The sequence below is a fragment of the Puma concolor genome, chromosome D3 (genome assembly GCF_028749965.1).
Source record: "Puma concolor isolate L17-30 chromosome D3, mPumCon1.1.hap2, whole genome shotgun sequence".
Lineage (NCBI taxonomy): Eukaryota > Metazoa > Chordata > Mammalia > Carnivora > Felidae > Puma > Puma concolor.
Genome location: NC_141678.1, coordinates 22,825,224 through 22,839,860, shown reverse-complemented (window position 1 = coordinate 22,839,860; position 14,637 = coordinate 22,825,224).

The following is a 14,637-nucleotide window of genomic DNA, read 5'->3' as shown; positions in this document are numbered from 1 at the left end:
GGGTCAGGTAGCCAATCAGCTCTTCCAACCAACAGCCTGTCACTGCTTCTCTCAGATTCACAGAGACTTCTTCGAAGGAGGGGTTGAAGATGTGGGGGAAAATGGGTGGGGAGGGCTACACTATAATAACTATGACTCAGGACAATATAGAAGTCACCTTTACATAGGATTTACAAAGCGCTTCTAATGTATATCATTTCACAGAAGTTTTACAGTTGTGTCGTGGGGGTGGGTTGGACCATTCAGCTCAGCTCAGAGAAGTTGTGTTGACTGCCCCAGATCACACAGTTAAGAACCTGAGTCCTGAGTCTGAGTGCTGTGATGTGTGCACTGTGACCTTGCTCTCACCTTTAGTGTCCCTGGTCCACACCTTGTCTGGCTTTCCTGTAACACCATAGGCCACATTCAAAGGCTATCTCTCCAAGGCGTACCAACCTGTTAAATAGCATTGGGTTTTGGTGTCCCTCTACCCCTGTCTGAAGGCTCCTCTCCTGAAACCCCCATTGCCTGCTGTCCCCATACGTCACATTCTCCCAGGACTTCCCAAGGCAACACCACACCCAGGCCTTTTCTCCTGGATAACCACTCATGCCTTGAACCTAGACCTCTTCTTCCACAATTAGGCTCACTTACTCTGTGTCTTATCTCTCTGAGTCCTGTGAGGGGAGCAGTTTGTGCTGAGATGCTAAAAGCTGGCACTGGCCTTCTCAAAAAATTAAAAATAGAACTACCCTACGACCCAGCAATTGCACTACTAGGCATTTATCCAAGGGATACAGGTATGCTGTTTCGAAGGGGCACGTGCACCCCAATGTTTATTGCAGCTCTATTGGCAATAGCCAAAGTGTGGAAAGAGCCCAAATGTCCATCAATGGATGAATGGATAAAGAAGATGTGGTATATATATACAATGGAGTATTACTTGGCAATAAAAAGGAATGAAATCTTGCCATTTGCAACTATGTGGATGGAACTAGAGGGTATTATGCTAAGCGAAATTAGTCAGAGAAAGACAAATGTCATATGACTTCACTCATATGAGGACCTTAAGATCTAAAACAGATGAACATAAGGGAAGGGAAGCAAAAAGAATGTAAAAACAGGGAGGGGGACAAAACCTAAGAGACTCTTAAATACGGAGAACAAACAGAGGGTTACTGGAGGGGTTGTCGGGGGGATGGGCTAAATGGGTAAGGGGCTTAAGGAATCATTGTTGCACTATATGCTAACTAACTTGGATGTAAATTTAAAAAATAAATTAAATTAAAAATAAACAAGTAATAAATAAAAGCTGGAACCAGCCTAATATTCTATTACCCCACATCCCTCAGGACCATTTGATGGCTCTGTGAGCTTGGGCAAGTGTGTGAGTTGAGCTTTACATGTACAATGGAGACAATAATTTGTTACAAGTGAGGAACAAGTGAAATCATCTGGGTGTTATATACATCAACTGAATAAACCCATCTTTCTCTCCTAAAGCGGATTTCAGGACACCTTCCCCTCTTGCCTTGGGTTCCTGTAGCGGCCTTACTTTCCTCCAGACCTGGTCCCTGCCAAACATACATTCGCCACCCTGGCGGAAGGTATCTTTTCCAGAGTACAAGTATGACCAGAATTATCCCCTGCCTAAACCCTCCAGCAGCTCTGCAGGGCCTCAGAGTCAAGTCCAGACTCCCTGGGGTGGTCTTCAAGCCCTGCATGCTCTGGCCCTGCTCCCCTCACCAGTGCTCAGTGCTCACCTCTTGAACTCAGCGCCAGGTATATATCACGCCCTCCTCTACCTCTAGGCCACTGAGCAGGCTGTTCTCTCTTCTCCAACTCTCTGTCTCTCCCCTTTCTAATTTCTATTCATCCTCTTCATTCTTTAGCTTAAGTATCATTTCCTCCAAGAAGTCTTCCTGAGTTGGGTCAGATGTGGCCCTCTCCCGTCCTTCCTCCCTCCTAGCACCTAGAACACACCTTAACTCCCTGGCTTGCCCATAGCTCCTTCAGGGCCTGAACTACACAGGTTCCCAGACCCACTCCTGACTCAGGGCAGGCAAGAAGGCAGTGAATGAATGAATATTCCTGGCACCTTTCCTGAAACACATAAAGCTCAATTATTTTTTTCAGGCATTTGACTCTTACTTGAAAATATTTGCATTTCAAAATCCCCACCCTCTTTGCATTTGAAAATTCCTCCTGCTTTCAGTGTCTTGCTCCAAAGAAAAGAATAACTTTGGGATATTAAGTCTTACCAACAAATATAGTATTTTTAATCCAAAGGGGAAAAGGGAGACTCAGATAACAATAATACCATGAGATAAATTAGAATTTATACTTCTATGGCATATTCATATGATTATCTCAATTGATTCTTATAATTCTCCTATTCATTGTATTGGACTCCTGTTTTACAGGGCATATTAATGACATAGAATTGCAAGTGGCAGAAACCATCCTGTGTTAACTTAAGCAAAGAAAAAAAAAAGCAGAAGGGAACTTATAAGTGAGCAGGGGTGCCTCATGGAACCCAAGGCACAGAGTCAGTCATTATAAAGCCTTCAGGGTTTTTGTTTCTGCTTCTTTCTACACATGCAACTCATTCTTCTCTCTCTTCATAATGCCTTTTTGGTACCCCAGTCCATTGGCCGAGATGGCTGCCCATGACTCCAAGGTCACCAGTCACAGGCCCAGCCACATGAGGGGGCTGACAGACTGTCCTTGAACCCAGGCACAGGCCCCCAAGGGAGATACTCTGATGGTCCAGCTGAGTCAGGTCAATGACTGCAGTGAAAGAGCAGGGTGACAGTTGCACTGCACAGGTGCCCATTCTCCTGACCCTGTGGCAATGGTGGGAGGGTCTGGGAAGGGAGGGAAGTTTCCAGAGAAAGGGGTCCCCTCCAAGGAGGTTAAGGGACTTGGCTGAGAGCAAAGGAGGCCCAGGTGAAGCCAAGATGAGAGTAGGAGTCAGACACTGATCTTGCCCAAAAGTCTCCAATCATGTTTTACAATTAAGAACTAGAAATATTGAGATTAGGTACAGTTATGACATATGGACCAAAATATGCATTCTATAGTGCCCATGTACTACAAAAATGGCCTGCTGGCAGCTTGGCAGGAAGAACATGCAGATCTATATAGGAACCTTTTGCCAGAGCTTAAAATTAAATTAAAACAACCTTATGTTAAATCCCAAACAAGAGAATCCCAAACCAATTAAGTTTGTAAAACAATCATGTATAAAACTCAATGATAATTTCAAAAATAAATGTAGTGATTTTGAGATTCATTGAATTTCAGTAGAAGTGGTTTTTAATATAGAGTCTGTTGGTTTTACATTTGCTTTTACGAATTCGGTAGACTCTAGGAGCACTTGAGTGGCTCAGTGGATTAAGCTTGGTTTTGGCTCAGGTTGTGATCTCATGGTTCGTGAGTTGGAGCCCCTGCATCGGGCTCTGCACTGACAGTGCGGAATCTGCTTGGGATTCTGTCTCTCCCTCTTTCTGCTCCTCTCTCTCTCTCTCTCTCTCAAAACAAATAAGTAAACTTAAAAAAAATTTTTTAAGAGTTCTGTAGATTCTTAGAGGCAAAAGAGGTAAAGCAAGTAGGAACGGGGACCCAGGTCCTGCCTCTGAAGATCTCCTTCACTCTGGGCCTCACACCAATCTACCTGAGTGTCCCTGTAGTCCCTCTACAGAACCCTGGCATTCTTCTGAGCAAGGGCACAGCCTAGTTTGAAAAATCTCTGATCTAGCCTAGATGAGAGAATGAGACCCAGAGCAGTGGTTCTCAAACTTGAATATATGAAAACACCCAGGAGCTTTTTAGAGATGCATATTCCCAGGCTCCACTCTCAGAGGCAGAGTCAAGGACTCTACAACCCTCCCAGGTGGCCCAGCCAATTCTTATGCAGGGGGTCCTCTGCATGGCGGGAGCCATCTGTCCTAAGTCACTAGTGAGAGAGCTGAATCCAAGACCCAGGCTTCCTGATGTCCAGTTCAACGCTTTTCCTACCAGATTTCACTGACTGCAACTGTTTCTAACTGTTAAAATACAAACTTCACTACTTTAAAAAATCTAAATCAAATCAATGACGAATGGAGAAACAAAATGTGGTGTGTACACACAATGGAATATTATTCAACCTTAAAAAGGAAGAAAATTCTGACACCTACTACAATATGGATGAACTCAGAGGACACGATGCTCAGTGAAATAAGCCAGTCACAAAAGGACAAATAGTGTATGTCCACTTGCATAAGGTACTTGCAGTAGTCAAATCATAGAGGCAGACAGCAGACTGGGGGCTACCAGGAGTTGAGGGAACGGGGAATGAAGAGTTGTTGTTTAATGGATACAAAGTTTTAGTTCAGGAAGATGAGAAAGTTCTGGAGGATGGTAGTCACGGTTGCACAACAATGCCAATGTACTTATTGCCACAGAACTGCACACTTAAAAATAGTTACAAATAGTAAATTTTATGTTATGTGTATTTTACCACAATAAAAAAAACCACAATCAAATTTTTGTCTGCACTTCAAGGAGACTTCATTTACCATTTTGTAGATGGGAAGATACATTTAGAAATCAGCTGGCTTCTAGGGACGCCTGAGTGGTTCAGTCAGTTAAGCATCTGACTCTTGATCTCACCTCAGGTCTTGAGCTCAGGGTTGTGAGTTCAAGCCTTGCGTTGGGCTCCATGCTGGGTGTGAAGCCTGCGGAAAGAAAGAAAGAAAGGAAAGAAAGAAAGAAAGAAAGAAAGAAAGAAAGAAAGAAAGAAAGAAAGAAAGAAAGAAAGAAAGAAAGAAAGAAAGAAAGAAAGAAAAAGAAGAAAGAGAAATCAGCTGGCTTCTGGATGTGGGTTCTAGACACTAAACTTACTCAACTGCTCTAACTGCGTGGCTTTATGCCTCACCCCCCACCTCCAGAATGGTACTCTCTCGTGGTCACTCCCATGGTGCTGCCTTTTTAGTGCCTGCATCAGTGCCAGTTCACGGCTCAGCCTAACACCTGCTAAGAGAGTAACAGAGGCAACATGCTCTAGTAAGGCCTGAGGCACTCACCCTGGAGGGAAAGAAGAGCAGAAAGAAATGAGAAAAGGAAAAGTGAGGCTGGAAAGAAACTCTGGAAATGGTGAACATGGACCTAAGAACACATGGAGTAAGAGCTGGGAAACTATTAAGATGGGAAACTTTAATATGCCCCCCACTTTGTTTTTAAAGTTTATTTACCTATTTTGAGGCAAGGGGCACAGAGAGAAGGAGAGAGAGAATCCCAAGCAGGCTCCTTGCCATCAGTGCAGAACCTGATGTGGGGCTTGATCTCACAAACCGTGAGATCATGACCTGAGCCGAGATCAAGAGTCGGACGCTTAACTGACTGAGATGTTTGTGGCCCCTTTTCAAGAACAGCAGTAGCATTGGAATTTCCTAGAAAAATGGATAGACACATTTGAAAACAGTGAAGCACTGCATGGAAGTAACTGGAAACCAGGCTTCCTCCTGATCTCTGAGATGTCCCATCACTGAACAGTTATAAGAAAGAGAAAGCAAAGACAAGCTGAGAAGCCACATGTTGTAAGTTCTTGGTCATAACACAAATTCCATTCTTAGTTGATAAAAGGGGCATGAATTGCCACGAGCAAGAAAGGGGAGTGAAGAGAGAGCAAAAAAGAAATAAGAGAGAGGTCAGTGCTAGCTTTCTGAGACTGACATTGTGATGAGTTTTCTTTCCCTGCTCAGCAAAGTTTATCTGGTAGTCGTAAGTTCATGGCGTTGGGCAATTGTCCAAACATTTGGGGAAGTTACTCATGAAGAAGAAGCCAACTCCAGACAGCTCGTTGGGAAATATGGAGAGTCAGTGCCTGGGTGGTTTTCATAGTAATCCAGGATTTATTAAAGCTCAGAAAGCAAGCAGCAGAGAGGATTTTTATAATGAGCCAGAGTCATCATTTCGATAGAAAGGAAAGTTTTTCTCTGGTCTGAAGGAGGTGGCAGGCCCCAGGAGGCTAAGAGGAGGGGGTCTTGTTTTGTAAGTGCTGTGACAGATCCTGGGGACTCCAGCAGTGGTAGAACGGTTTCCTTCTGAAACCCCTCCCCTCTAGGGTACAAAGTTTTCAATTGCAATTGGGAGAAATTAGACTCCATGATCTAATAGAGCTAAGTTTTTCCTCTCAAATATGGTATGATGTGACATCAGCATCTCTGCCAGATTCTGTTGCTACCCAGGGGAAGTGAAACGCAGGTGGACCGCGTTTGTAACATTGATTTAGTCTTCCAAAGTTATATGAAAATGAAGTAATTTTAAATTGACCAAGGTAGTTAAAGAAGCCCTGCTTGCAATCTTTTGTAAATCTAGATATGCTTCTGCAAAGAAGGTAAACAATTTTCAAAATATTTTGCTTGTAGCTCTGAATTTTGATTTGTCTCCTTTGCTGCTAGAACATTCAGAATGTTGTAAATGTTGCAGTTCAGATGAATCATCTGTCGCTATCCATCTTGATTTCCCAGAATGTTTTATCAAACAGATTGGTTCTCTGAGTGTGAAAAATCTAATAATTCTATGGGGCACCTGGGTGGCTCAGTCAGTTAAGCATCATACTCTTGATTCTGGCTCAGGTCATGATCTCATGGTCGTGGGATTGAGCCCCACATCGGGCTCTGCCCTGACAGGTTGGGATTCTCTCTCTCTCCCTCTCTCTGCCCCTCCCCCACTCAAGCTCTCTCACTCAAAATAAATAAAGTTTTTAAAAAAGAAAAATCTAATAATTCTACAGCTTCCTTGGAACTTTATAATACTTTACCAAATTTTTCTTAAAAAAAAAAAAAAAAACTTAAAAAACACATTCCGAACACACAGGAAGACCACACCATCTGGCCCTTGAACACAGCTTAGGTTGACTTTTTAATGAAGAGCTAGTTCCTAGGTGTAACTAGATGGTGATTATCAGTGCTCAGTTCAATCTACATACCTTGTTTGGAGAGGGTTCCATGCAAGGCACAGGCTGGAGAGGAGGGACAAACACCACAGGGACTCAGGGCACTGCAGGCCTGCAGTGAGGTGAGGGACAGCTTCATAGAGGGGGTGACTTTCAAGCTACATCTTGAGGGGAGAGGTTAGGATACTCAGAGTCAGGAAGAACATTTCCTACCAGGAGGAACAAAGGAGAAACTGCTCAGAAGCATGAGGATGGAGAAGTGTTTGAGGACAGAGGATGCACCAATGTGGTACGGTTTCCAGAAAGGAGAGGAGGGTAGATCCTGGAAAAGTTTCAGAAGAAATTATGAAATAAAGGTTTGTAAACATTTATGAGAGAACAATAATTGTTAGGAGTCACTAAGCACGGATTCATTAAGAACTAGTCATTTCCTGTTTTTTATAAGGTTACTAGACTGGTAAACTGGAGGATATTGTCAAGGGGATTCTTGTGATTGTCTGGAAGTTTCTATGGTCCTGTTCAGGAGTGGAATGGAAGGCCCCGAGTTCTACCATGCATCTCACTTCAGTGGGGCATCTGACCTCGCCAGGTGCAGTGAGATTCTTGTTAAGAGTGTGGTTTGTATGACTAAACATTCATCCCCAAAGAGGCCTGAGGATGGACTGATGACAGGACGGAGGGCGGGCTCCAGTACTGACTGGGGCTCCACATTAGGCCCCTTTCTTTTTTCTGTCTTCATCCCTGTTTGCCAGTGACATAAAGAAACATACAGGATGCATCTATTAGAATTTCAGATAATATAAAATTGGAAGGGAAAAATAAATGTATCTATGGGTGTATTGGAAAAGATCTCTTGGGGCTAGAATAGTGAACCCAAACAAGCAGCTAAAATACAATAGATATAAATGTAAAAGACTGTAAGTAAGATCAAAAAATCAACTACTCCAGAAGCACATGGAGAAATGTCTCAGTAACAGTTGCTGTCAAAAGAGACATTTTAGTTTACCATAATATGACCTAACAGAGTGATGCGTTTGGCAAAAAAGACTATTTAGTAAACATACGGTGTCTATATATTCTTTAATTCAACAAATCCTTATTTAGCCCCCCAATATGTGTCAGGCACTGGGTTGGGCAGCAAAAACACTGGAGAAAAGACAGGCAGAGTGCCTGCCCTCAGGCAGCCTGTAGTTTCCTACGGGAAGGACACAAAGACACAAGAAATCACTACAACTTGTGACAGAGGCCTGGAGAGACACAAATGAAGGTCAGAAAGAGGGTGAGAATGAGGGACCCATTTTTCTTGGGGTGGCCATGGCAGGCCTCTTTGAAGAAGTGGCAGTCAAGCTGAGGCCAGGTGCAGGGAAGGAGAGGCAGAGAGGCAGAACACACCGGAGTGCATGGGCTTTGAGTGCAGAAGGAGCTTGATGTGTTCCGTGAACTGAAAGACCAATGAGGCTTGTCCATATTTGAGGTCACCAACATCCATTGTCCCATTCTTCCATGGTGAGGGGTGCTGACACTGGGCAGTCCTGTTGTACTACATTTCCCAGCATGTGGCCATGGGATTGCGTCGTCGTCGTTAGTGGAATGGTAACAAACGGTCTGTGTTGAAAGCTGGCCCCCATAAGAGGTATATACACCACCCCTCATCCCACCATGCTCTTTTTGTTTCTTGCTGCCTGCATCCAGGACATGGCAGCAACCTAGCTTGGACAGGAATGCCCCGTGGAATAGCAGACAGAGCTCCAGCTGGAAAGGGGTCTGGGTCCCTCAATGCCTGCAGAGAGCAGAGCACTCGCTAACCTGGATCTTTCACCTTGAGAGAGATCTTTAAGCCACTGAATAGTACCACATCTCTTACTTAAACCTAACTGTTACAGAAACAAAGGAGTACTAGCTCCACCAACCCGTCCACATTTAGACACTGCATGTAGTTCAAAGGGTCACTTTTTAAAAAAGAGACGTTGACTGTTGGAAGCATATCCAGGGAAAAGTAAGAACCATGACATTTAGGAATCAGAAAACCAAGTCAATAAAAATCTGCTGAAGATGCCGTAGTTGTTTAGTCTGGAAAAGGGATTTCTCAGGGTGACATGATTGATGGCCATCTTCAAATACCAAGGAAGAAGAATGAGGCTGAATTGGGGTAGCTTCTGTGGGACCTACAGGCACTTGGGTTTTATGATGAGGCAGATTCTAACTCAATACAAGCGAGAAGCTTCTAATGATGAGGGATTATTAGAAAATTCCAGATTAAGGGGCACCTGGGTGGCTCAGCTGGTCAAGCATCTGACTTCGGTTCAGGTCATGATCTCATAGTGAGTTCGAGCCCCACATCAGGCTCTATGCGGATAGTTGAGAGCATGGAGCCTGCTTCGAATTCTGCATCTCCCTCTCTTTCTGTTCCTACCCTGCTCACACTCTGTTTCTCTCTGTCCCTCTCAAAAACAAATAAACATTAAAAAAATAAAAAAAAAACAAAAAAAAAAAACAAAGAAAATTCCGGGTTGCTTTGAGTATCAACAGCTTCTCCCCCAACTGTGTCCAAGCAGAGCCTGGCTGGCCACTTGTGAGGAGACATTTACAGAGGCATTTGTGGCATCACTGTGGAGATTCTAACTAATTCTAAGATTTGGGGTAAGGAAGGTGGTAAATAATGCAGGTTGAAGACAGGTCATAATGGGATTGAATGTCAGTTTGGATTGAACGCCGGAGGCAAGGGGACTCTTGGAGGTTTCTGAGTACAGTAACGATACGATAAAAGCAAGGAACGTTGCTTTGGCCAACATCAGGGGAGAAATCCTGATTTTCACAGCCTGTGCTGGTGCTCGCCTTGCCTGAACCATGAGCGATTTAAGGAAAGCCAAGAGTAAAGAATATTGATTTTCATTACTTTATTCTTGAGATAATCCAAAAAATATTTTGGGGCTAGCATTTTTTTTTTTTTTTTTTTAACTTATCTTCCAAGATGAGTGATCTCTTTAGTCCAAGGAACTCAAAGTACTTTTCACCCTAGTCTCATTCAGTCTTGTCACATATCTGAACTACTATGTCAGGGGCAAGAATGTCAAACCTCCTCTCTCAGATAAGGAGAAGGCCTCACAAAGAAGGGCAGTGAGTTGTTCAAGGTCAAGGCAGTGAGTGAGTCAGGGGCAGGGCGGGCTTTTTGACTGAAGTCTGCCACACTGCCTGGAGCCCGGGCAAAGGGTGCCTCAACTAGGAATGTCTTCCACCTACCAGAAAAACCAGCTTGAACCAACAGTCTCTCCAGAGTGGGAAATTAGTTGAGATGTTTCAGTGTCAACCAGTTTTGCTTTGCAGGACAGATGAGGAAAGTGAGGCTCAGCAAGGCCACGCAGGCCAAGGCCTAGCTATGACTTGAACGCAGTTCTTGGGTTCCTGGCACTAGATCTTACCAGCCCACCTACCCGGACAATGGTAGGCTCAGGAACACCCCATACTCCAGTTACCTGGAATCAACAGGGCCATCAGCATTAGCTCCACTGTCTGGAAATATAAAGGCTCATATTGGCTTTGGCCACCAAAGAGAGGAAACATTCTGCAATCCTTGAAAACTCGCAGCTGAGGGGGGGGGGTGGGGAGAATTGTTTGAGCCTTGTAACTACAAAGTCAAAAGGGAAAACATGTGTTTCACATTTGTCTTGGGATGGGAAAGAAAAACTTTTTCTTTCACTTAATCTCGGTTTAAACAAACAGAGAGACAGCCCTTTTTGTAAACTCACCGAACGTCAAATATCGTTCCCTTCGCATGGCATCGGTTTACTAAGCCACTACAGAGCCACTTTCCTCACGTAATCCCCTCGATTAGAAGGCACTTCAGCTTGAAGAGGGGCAACCAAAATAATACACATTGCCTCTGATGAATTGGACGAGAGTCAGCCAATGGAGTCAGGTTTCCAAATCTATAACCTCTTGGTTTCAGCCAGAGACCCGAGGCAATACGGCTTTAGTCATGACTCAGGATTTTGGGAGTGAAGGCAAGCACGTCAAGTGATGTAAGAAAATTCCCCCACTCCCCCATCCCACTGGCTTCCTCCCCTCCCCACCCCCACCCCCCAGGGAATTCAGCCAGAGCGCACTGTGGGGGAGGGGTTGCAGAGTCACCGGGTGCTGAGTTGCCCGGCACACCTCCCATCACGGAGGCAGTGGCCAGCGTCAGCGCCTGACAAAGGAAGTACTCAGTTACAATTACTTTCCTGTTGGCCTGCAAGCTCCGATAATTGCTTTGCAATGTGTGTGTGTGTGAGAACCTCATAAAGTAAACCAAGAAACAGAAGGCCAGGTCTGGGCTAAAGGGAAGTGTCAAGTGGGGGAGGCTCGTGATGCAAGCCTACCTTTGAAGTCACTTTGTTTGTGAAAAGTCTGCTGGGCTCTCTCTTAAGGAAACTCCACTGGAATGAGGTTTCTGTGCATGTGGGGTTTAAGGCTATTGTTTTTGGCTACGGTTTTCACCTCAAGCCCTAGCTAGGACATGTATAAATCCCATAACAACAGCCTGACATGAAATTGCTCACCCTCTCACAGCATCAGGGGACTTTTACTCAGGCGGATTTTGAATGCTTCATTGTTCAATAGGACAGGAAGTTTACTCTCAATGTAAATGAGGAATCTTTTTTTTTTCCCTCCTTACCTCCTTGGAAGATTTTCACTGAGACCTGCCTTGTCATCCCCAGTCCAGCTTCTTCCATGTCAGCAGCTGCAGCCTGGCCGTGCTGTCCGGGTTCCTTTTCAGAGTCAGGGTTTTCTTAGGACTAGATTTTTAGGCTTTTCGCTGGAAGTGACACTGGGTGGTGGTCTAAGGGAGACCTAGGGACAGGGAAGAGTTGTGTCTTCTGAAAGGGTTGGGTTTCTTTTTTCAGTTTCTTCAACTCTGACCTTGACCTAGGTTTGTTTCTTACACACACACAGAGCCCCGCTGCCAAACTTTATGATGATCTTTTTCTTAGGATACATCACATGGTGGGCCTGTATCACATCAGTTCACATTTGGAACATTGGGCTAGGACTCTAATGTCAGAATGTGTCCAACTAACTGGCATCAGCAAGTAGGTGCTTAATTCAGAACCATGACCCTACCTTCCATTGGAGCAAATCCCCGAGAACGATAGAAAACTTCTAGAAAAAGCATTTCAGGTTCCGCCATCTCATGACACACTCTGTAGACAAACTCTTAAAAAGGCACAAGAAAACTCTTAACCTTTTGCTGATGCCCACCCCGCCCCATCCAGGAGACTGGCCAAGAGAGACCGTCAAAAAAAGAAGGGGTTCATAGACACAACTACTTTTAATCAGAGGAAACCACATAAGGATCATGAAGAGGTAAATGACAGGGACACTGACCTTATAGGATGAGTAAGCCCTAGTCTGCTTTGTTCTCTTATCTCCGGAATCTTTTTTTTTTTTTCCTATATAGCTGAAAAAAATCAGTAATAAGCTTTTAAAAAGAAAAAGAAAAAAGTCAAGCACCGTGCATAAGCCCTAGAGATCAGTCTGAAGTCAAAATATCATTGCAACTGTCTTCCGCTCATGGCTTCATCATCAACACCGCCAGTGTCATGATAATCCTAAACAGCATACATGCTAAAGACTTTTTTGTTGTTTAAAATTGTAGTATTGACCAGGGCTTTTATGTGTGTGTATGTGTGTGTGTGTGTGTGTGTGCATGTGTGTGTGTACGTGTGCGTTTTCATTTGTACCAGGTCAAGTACAATTAAGCAAGAAACAGCAACCTCATTCCTGGCCGAGGCTCTGTTCTCAGACCTGCTTTCATATGACAAACACCTGCAGAGATCTGTCTACAACACAGGGAAGCCTGAGTGTCTCCCCCAGAGGTTCTGAATTAATGGAGCTGCTCTGGGGTCTGGACACATTCCTACATTCATTACAGTGCACATCCAAGGTCACCATGCACTAAACTAGTCCAGCCCTTAATAAAGTCTCCCTCCCCTGGTCCACAAGACCCACAGTCACCAGCCCCTGGGACAACATCTCTCTTCTCTGGCATTTGTCTCCTCTCTCTGCTTCTAACCCTGGCTTCACCCTAGGTTTCAGCATCTGGGATCTGGCCTCCTCTGTGACCATCACTGTGGCAAAACAGTTCTCCCCAAAATGCCCTCAAGTATAACTAAACATTCTAAGTTACTCCTTCACACTCAGTAAAAATGACTGCATTTATGGAGATCCCGGGTGTCTCAGTTGGTTAAGCTTTTGACTCTTGGTTTTGGCTCAGGTCAGGATCTCACAGTTTGTGGGTTCAAGTCCCACGTTGGACTCTGCATGGCAGCGTGGATCCTGCTTGGGATTCTCTGTCTCCTTCGCTCTGTCTCCCCTGCCCAAGCTCTCTCTCTCTCTCAAAATAAATAAATAAACATTTTCCAAAAAAAAAAAAAAATGACTGTATTTGTAACGCATCCAGTCATCCTTATGTAATGAGGTGAGGAGCACCAAGCTGTAGTTTAGTGACACCTGACGGCAAGGGCCCAGGGCAAATCCATCCTATGCAAGGCACCAATAACGACAAGTCGACAAGTCGTAAACTTTCAGGGCTCGGGGCCCATACCAGAGCTTGGCACCTCATAGATGCTCAGCAAACTTCTGATAAAACTGAATGTGTCAAGTCTGTCAATAGAGGGTGCTTCCCCAACCTAATCTGGTTCTTGAAATTCAAATGATTAGATTGAGAAAAGATGTCTGGTGATTACAAAACTCCCTCTCAAGAACTCAGTAGTGGCAGAATTAGCCAAGGACACGCAGCAGCTCTCAGCAGATGGGCACACGCACCTTACCCTGCCTGCTCCCGCTCACAGCTCTAGACTTGGAACAGCGTTTCATGCCATTGCAGAAACAGGACTCAAGAGTTTCCTTTCCACCAAGAAAGCAACTGAGTTGTTGGGGTTATAAACCACTCCTCTGGGATGACGCTCCACGTTGGAGATTGTCGATGGTAGACATGGGAATGTTCTTCAATCTGCATAAACACTCAAGTGCCTCAAATCCTCCAACGCGGCCATTTTGTCTTCTTTGGCCCTGTCTTGCCCATCACACCCCACTCTGAACCCATTTCTGGAAGGGGGTGCTAGACATTGAGGCAGCACCTCATCTACGTGGTGCTGAGTCACACTCATATTTTAGTTAATAATATGTTCAAGGTCTGCTAGGACAGGCCTCTCCCAACTCCACCTCACCCTTCTTTTCCAGAATTGTCTTTGCCATTTTCTCTCATTCATTAAATGTGGATTTATTTATTAAAAAAATCAATGAATCCTTTGAGGTTTTGATTGGAATTGCAATGAATCAGCAAATTCATTTGAGGCTAAAGAATTGTTCTAAATTGAATTTCCCCATTTAGCAACACCTATTTTATTCACATCTCTTTTAAAATTTCCCAGTACAGGGGCACCTGCATGGCTCAGTAGGTTAAGCATCTGACTTAGGCTCAGGCCATGATCTCATGGTTCATGGGTTTGAGCCCCACATCAGGCTCTGTGCTGACAGCTCAGAGCCTGAAGCCTGTTTTGGATTCTGTGTCTCCCTCTTTCTCTGCACCACCGCCCCCCCCCCCCCCCCCCCCACCGCACCCCTGCCACTCACACTCTGTCTCTCTCTTTCTCAGAAATAAAGGTTAAAAAATTTGTAAAAAATGAAATAAAATAAAATTTCCCAGTACAATTGTGTAGTGTTCTTTATCAGGA